We start from the raw sequence: 8,058 nt of genomic DNA, 5'->3' as shown, positions 1-8,058 counted from the left end.
GCTCACACACACACACACACACACACACACACACACACCTGTAGCTGTATAATAATAACATATTGTTATAACGTACTATGCATTTGTGCACGTTGAAAAAAAGCTCTACAAACAATTTGTGAACTCATTTGCAATCAAACCCCCTTGAGCCTCGTGTCATACGAGGGGCGGGGCATACCAAAAGTTGTTTTTTTACCTCACCATAAAAATATAAAAGTAGAAAGCTGAAATTTGGTATTAGATCTAACCTTATTCTTTCTTTATGTAGTCGCCTCCCACAGTTTTACATTTTTGCCTCAGGTGTATGACCTTGAAAAGACTTTGAGAATAGAAAACCCTCTCTTTTTTTCTTGAAGCGTTTGCTAGTGCGTTGTCACGAAGCAGCCAAATGCGTTTCCAGATCTTTCCTCCGTGTGTTTTTTTACAGCCTCTCTTAATTTTCTAAAAGTTGTTTAGAATAATGGGCTCCGGTGATCGTATGTCCGTTTTCAAGATACGTCTGTCATAATCACTCCTTCTTGGTCCAACCCCCCCCCCCTCGATAGTGTCATATTTTTCCAGACGAAGGCTGCACTTTTGTCTTCTCTTGTGTTGGAAACGAAGGCGATTTTGAGTGCATTGATGCAGATTTTGACTCAGGATTGTTGTGGTGGGCCCATGTCTCATCCATGGTTACAAGTCTTTCAAAAAATTTAGTTTCATCCTTTTCATACAGACCAAGCAATTCTTGACGACAATTCACACCTTGAACTTTTTGAGGAATCAACATCGTGGGATCCATCTCGTACAAACCTTGGTCATATTCAAATGTTCATTTAAGAGTCGTTCAACTGATCCTATGATAAGCCTAGTTTCTTTGCTCAAACGGTTTTCTGTCACCCGCTTATCAAACAACACAAGTTTCCTGATTTTCTACACATTCTCTTCTATTGTTGCTGTCACTGTACGACCATCACGCTGGTCATCGTCAATGTCCATGAATCCGAAATTGAAATTTTTACACCAAAATTTTATCGCAGCATAGGTTGGGCAATTAGCTTCATATACGGCATGCATCTCTGTAAAAATATAATGTAGTTGCTTGCCTTGCAAGAACAAAAACTTCATTGCTTCCAGGTGCTCAATTTTCTCAATTTTTATGTTGAAACTGGAGAACAACATACCCCTATTCTCTTACAGTGCACTAGTGTTAGAACAAGTAATCAGAAATTCCCCAAAATTTACAAACATTCTAGAAAGATGGTTGTTGGCCTTCACCCAAATTTCAGTTTTCTACCTTCATTCCTTCACCGTCAGGTACAAAAAAGCTGTCGGTATGCTCCTCGTAAGTAATAGATGGCATCATACGAGTTGCATTGAAGATTGTGTGCATGCTTTTGAAACCAGAGCTGGAGGAATTGATAGACAGTGCCAAAAGTACATCCTAAAGATTAATGTAAATCACACTCAAGGTCTTCTTGCCCAATAGCAAAGGTTTTATCCATAGCGCACCCTTTCTTTGTTATTTTCTTTTCTGACATGAGAGTTCCCACTTACTCTGTCTGACGTTGTCAAGACTCAAAACGCACGCACCACACAATTCACGTTGATCTTTTTTGGTTCATAGATCGACATGATCTTTTCATCTAGCACATATTTGAGTATTCTGACAAACGCGGGGCAGATTGTTCCTGACCTGTGCAGGCTGTTTCGTAAAACCGATGAATCTCCTACACATTACAAAATCAGATATCAAGATACAGTTTTACAGAACTTTGCTGCCAATAGTGTGAGGGATCCTTTAGAAGCATGTCCACAGAAGTGAACAGAAACTCCTTGGTTTGCACGCCTCTTTTGGATTGTTTGGTGGTGCAGCTGGGTTGGGCTCTTCTAAAGCACTCTCTACAAAGCACTTAAAGATGCAGGTTGTCATCAACAAGTGCCCGAAGAAGTTCCTCAGAATCAGATGGACGGATAGAGTCACCAAAGAGGAAGTATTAAAGCAGAAAATTTTCAGACTGAAGAAAGCAGTGGAGATGGATTGGACTGAGCCTACCATTCGAAAATCAGGCAGCTACATAACAAAGAGAGGTTTTAACTTGGAGTCCAAAAGTTAAACAATCAAGGGATGGCAATGTGGAACCTGTAGAAAAGTCGCAGAGAATGATGAACAGAAAAGTGGAGAGACATTTGAAAAATAATAATATGAAGAAGTTAGCCCAGAGTAGGGAATAGTGGAAAGTGTTTTTTCGTACGAGGTGGGCTAGACGATGATGAAACTGGCCTGGACTCTTCTAGAGCAAATGAGCCCGGTCATAGATATCAACATCCTGCTCTTCTGGTCAATCTATTTCAGGTAATAAACCCAATTGTGCGTCTTTCAGCTTGGTGTATCGCATTTGCTTAAATTGTACTCTTTCGTGATGAGACGACCGTTCACATAGGTCTTTCTGCCTCCCCATGTCAAAGTCTAAACAGAGACGGAGATAGTTGTTCTGGCTTAGTCTCTTAATAGTGAGTAGTCATTTGGTTTGGTTGAGGATCTGGGTTTCAGTTCATTAGTTTTTTAAAATGGTACTATCTCTTGATTTGTATTGCTTATTGCTGGTCTCTCTCTCTCTTTCTCTCTCTCTCTCTCTCTCTCTCTCTCTCTCTCTCTCTCTCTCTCTCTCTCTCTCTCTCTCTCTCTATCTATCTATCTATCTATCTATCTATCTATCTATCTATCTATCTATCTATCTATCTATCTATCAATCTATCTCTTTCAAGGAGTTAAAAAAGCACATTTGATCTCCTCCAACGCATTGTGTACTTTAAATAACATGTTTTTTTCATCGAGGCCTAGTTCTTCTATTATTTCCGTGCTGGATTTTCTGCAGCTTTCTTTGATGTCAAAGTTGTTCACATTGCTCGGCTTCGCAAAATTCCTTTTCTCATTAGGGAACTCTGTTGTCAAATCAGTAAGCTTTCAATGTCAAACAAGTTTGGATTGTGATACAACACGGAAATATACTTGTAATTTATACTTGACTACGTTAATTTGTTTTGCAAACGAGCAAGATCAAAATTCTATAGCCTACTACCAAAAGGGCACACACATTACACATTCGAATTTGACAGTCGTTTTGAAACAATACCAGTCCTGCATTTAGGAAACACACCTGTCCATAACAATCACTCTGCAAAAAAGCTCTTTCCATGTCCCCTTTTGAGTTTTTCTATAATATACTGACACTGTCCAAGAGGGCCACCTGTATAAGATAACCTCATTTCTTCTTGACAGTGAGTGGTCATTTTGGACGTCGCAATATTGTTCTTAGGTTGACAAACAGAGTAGTGGCACAGACCCTCGTAATAATCATATTCGCTTTATTTACTTTTCCCCCATAGTCTGGCTGTCATAATCAACCCCTTCGTCTTGCACGCAAAAGATCCGAGTTTGATAACCCACAGGAGAAAATATTTTCTTTTACCTTCAATTTGTTTTCATTCTGCTGGATGTAGTATTTTGAGTACCTCGTACAGCGCCGACCGGCAGTGTCCAAATAGTACTCCAGCTAGATAATCTAAATTGAGCTATTTGGGTGTTATAAAACATTTACAATGATTCAAGTACTTGGTGTACAAACGTGTTTTAACTTTTGTTGAGAGGACTAATCACAGTAAACCGTGATTTTCATTAAAGGAAATACAATTCCTGTCTGAAGACTGTCGAGGATGTTGCTTGATTCCAAGGGTCACCAGACTTTTTTTTCTTTTCCAAAGTGTGCCGTGTTCTTGAGAGAATGCCGAACACGAGCCGCAGAATTAATTTGTTCAATTCGGCGCATTGATGGATGAAAGATTTGTCATATCAGAGCTGGGCAACAGCGTTATAGATCAGATAGAAGCTATGAAGTCTATAAAAAGTGCGTTTAAATTTACGCAGCAGTTCAATGGAATGATTAAAATCATTTCGTGACCAAGTCCTGAGCACGCAGCAAACACATGTGCCAAATTGTGTTTTCCCCTTGGTCTAGGTTTGCCATGACGGCTGGCCAGATGACATGACCTCACGAGCAGGATCTCGTCCGTAGTTTGGTGACACCTGTTTTGTTCCGACATCCTAACAAAAATTGTACGAGATTTAACGGGTTTTATATGCCTTTCGTGGATGATTCCAGTTGTGTTTTGCTGGGGGGGGGGGGGGGGGAGGGGGGTTCGCCACTAATTACATGGTGGTTTACGTTTTGTTGCAAGATAACTACTCTGCTCCGAGAAAAATACACATAAAAATAGTTCCATCTGCTTTTCCGTCTAGACTTCACAAACCTTGACGTCCAACATCTCAGTTTAGTTGAGTAAGAGCTTTGTTTGCGGCATTGCAGCATTTGCAGCACAATAAAGTCATATAAGCGCTGAAGATTTTAGGTGTCACTAGAGAGTAACAAACACGAAAAAAGAGGAGAGGTAAGGACGATAGATGATTGATATGAAACAAGAACAAACCACAGCAGAGCACCCGTCAACATCCCAAGCCAAAATCTCAAATATATCTAAAATACTGATAGAACCTTTACAATCTCATATCACGAACAGCAGATATTACCACTGCTCAATCCACTTCAGCCTTGTTTCAGTGTGTTTACGGCAACAAAACCAACAGCAATAAATTATGCCATGCACAACTAGTTGTAAAGGTTTCAGGATATCAAGGTGCTAACTTCATCTAAAATACGAACAACACCTTTACCGTCATGATTTTTAATTGTTCCTATTTCTACCAATACATTTTGAGGTAAAAGAAAAACAAAATAATGTAAGACGATCAGAATATGCTGGCCACAGCACAAAGAAAGGAACACTGGCATAATTATGTTTCAGTTTCAACATTTACGCCTGTAAAGTTGAAAAGGCAATACAAAATGTTCTTTTCCCAGATGCAAGGTTTCTATCTTTAATTAAGAGAGGGAACCTCCAAATTTAACATCCATCTCCGATAGGACCAAGGCTAAAGGGAAAATGCATACAAAGTGCCTTTCCGAATGACATAAGTTCAGGCCGACCTGAGCCCGGAAACCCCAATCTCACGATTATGATTCCGGTTGCCAAACCACCAGACAACTGATATGCCTGCAAGGTCGATATACAAAAATTGGATTATTCGTGTACAAAAAATGACCCCAAGACTTTAAAAACATACCAAAACATTGCCCATGGCGCAGTGTACAACATTTCAAATATCTGGATTAGTTATTTTGTATATCTCCAGCTATGCCATTACCTTCCCTGCCACCGACCCTCATCACTACAACAACATTGTCTGGGGACCACGACAGCATTATCAAACCTCAAAATTAGTTGTCACATTAGAGGTCAAGCACAGTGATCGTGTCCACTTCGGCCATAGTCCTTAGCCTATTGTTTGGAGCACAAATTTTATTTATTCCTCTTCTGCAAATCGCTGCCCCCTTAGCCTAGTCCTTCTTTGATTTGGGGGGAAGAAATTAAAGTCGTATGGTATACAAATCTAGGGAACAGACGGGACATTCAAGGACTTCTCAATGCCAGGAGTCCAGGAGATCTGTGACATTACGAGCAGTTGGCTCAGGCGCGTCGTCATGATGGAAGACAATACCTTGTTAAAGCCGACCCGGTCGCATTCTTCTGATTATTGGTCTCTGCTTTTTTTAAAGAAGCATCATGTAATTTTCAGAACTGACTGTTGTGCCACCAGTTTAAAACAATCCTTTCTTTTTGTGCTAAAGTAAATTATATGACGCGTTTCAGTTTCAAACACCTTGCTTGCTTCGAATTTTCTGGGGACGTATTCCTGGGTTTGTCCTATCTGCTGATTGCCCTTTCAGTTCGGACCCAACCAATACTTCCATCGTTAATCACTTGTCATGATCTTTCTTTTATAATGTGTCGCTTTATTCCACGTGACTTTCATTACTTTGCAAAGAAAGACTTCGAGGGTGGGGGGCAGGGATTTGAAGACAAGGATGAAATTGTGCTCGAAACTAAATAAATGTTGTGCTCTGGAGTCTGACCAAAGTGGACATGGTCAACACGTTTGACCGCTGGTTACTTCGGATGAAAAACTGCCTTGAGATCAAAAGCTGTTATGTTGAATAGAAAATAACACGTTTTTTGTAGGTATGTACAAAATTCCATGTCAAGAAAATGAAATTTGTTGATTTTACAGAACAGGGAAACATTTCTGGAACAGAACTCGTATCTTGCTTTTTATTCCAAGGACCCCCCCTCCCCCCACACACACACACATGCACATGCACACGTCAATTTCTTGTGTATGAATCATGAAGTGTCCGGGTTTCAGAAATGGGTCGGAACATTGGCCATGAGGTGATGTAGAGACTCTCACGATTACAGCTGTGCCCGTCTTATCATTTCTCATCATTCTCAACGCTGTGGGTCGAGGTACTCCTGATTTAGCTGTCGTAAGCCACAGCTATATCTCGGAAATATTCCGAGTGACCCATGAGCACAGACAGGGACAAAATGGGAGTCTCTTTCTATTAAAACAAACTGAATAGTTTCAGTAAATTTTCTATTCTAATCATCTTTCCTGTTGTTGTTTTTTCAAGCGAAATTGAGCGAGCAGACTCTAGGTTGAAAAAAGTGTAATTCTATTGCACAAAAATGTTCACTTCCTCTGTCACTTTTCTAGTAATGACGGGATGTATATGTATAGCGTCCCTGTTGATATCATGCATAATCTAGAGAATGCGGTCTACTTTGAGCTACATAATAACAGTGCTAAATTTAGCAGTATTGGGTGCAATTCGCCAATATGATAAAGATACTCGAAAAAAGAAAAAGAATTCCTCACGTCTTTTGCAAGAAAATTGAAGAGCGTATAATCCTGTACACCTCAGAGGATGCCCCCCAAAAATAATATCTTATGAGAATGGTCAAAAATCTGCGATCCTGATCATGAATCGTTGTCTTTGCTTGTCTGTGGAAACTGGGATATATGCTGCGGTTCTGAACCGGAGTCTGAGGTCCACATGTGATATTTTGAAGTATCAAATTAATGTTAGAAAATCCTATACCAACGTATTTCCAAATTTTGGTCACTCCAAAAGGATTTGGGATTGAGGTAACAAAGCAAAAAGACCCCCCTCCCCTCCCCCAGAAAAAAGAACCAGTATCTCTTTTTGTTACACTGAAAAGATATACCTCTAACAGTAACTACCACATTGACACCTGTTACTTAACAATATTCGTCACCAAATAGAGCACAGTACAAAAAAATTAGCTTTGGCCACCCCCTCCCCCACCAAAAATAATAAATAAAATCGTTCTACTACTTCAAGGTACCTTTTGCCCTCCCCCTCCCTATTCCCTAGTTCTCCTTCACCTATGTCTACGGCGATTGAGCTCTTCGCTGTCGCACGCCAAAGACGTAAGTTCAATTCTCACATCAGGGAAATTTCTATCTCAATGTTTTATGACTGGTTTTGTTCAAATTGTCACTTGAGGATATGCAAATAAGTTATATTTTCTACCCCATTCGAGTTCCGTTATTTTATCTAGCATCATGTCCGGTTTCAAAAATACCTTAATTAATTTATATTTCCTGACCAAGGTCATAGCCAATGTGAATAATAACTTGCTTTCTTCAAATAACAACAACAACAAAATCCTGTGGATTTTACTGTTCACGGGCCATCGTGTTAAAAAGTAATGCACAGTGGGGGAAAAATGTTGTTTTGCAACCTGAAACTCTTCGTTCCTGAAGAAAGACGAAAAAATGACTGGGCATAGCTGCCCAAGTGTGCGAACTGATAAGCTGAGGGATGCTGTGGTTTACTTTGCTGGTTCTCATTTAAAAGTCATTATGGTTATAGAAGAACCCTGAAAAACTACAGCTTCTCAATTAAACAGCACGATCGGCCTACCATCGAAAATTGCGTCTTCCCTCGATCGACCCTCAACAGTAAAAGAGGATTAATTAAAAAATGAAGAAGTAAAAGTAAGGTGAATGTTACACTCATTTAAAGAAGAAGAAGAAGAAGAAGAAGAAGAAGAAGAAGAAGAAGAAGAAGAAGAAGAAGAAGAAGAAGAAGAAGG

The sequence above is a fragment of the Aplysia californica genome, unplaced genomic scaffold, assembly GCF_000002075.1.
Source record: "Aplysia californica isolate F4 #8 unplaced genomic scaffold, AplCal3.0 scaffold00564, whole genome shotgun sequence".
Classification (NCBI taxonomy): Eukaryota; Metazoa; Mollusca; class Gastropoda; order Aplysiida; family Aplysiidae; genus Aplysia; species Aplysia californica.
The sequence above is the reverse complement of the archived record's forward strand: the minus strand, read 5'-3'. Positions refer to the sequence as shown.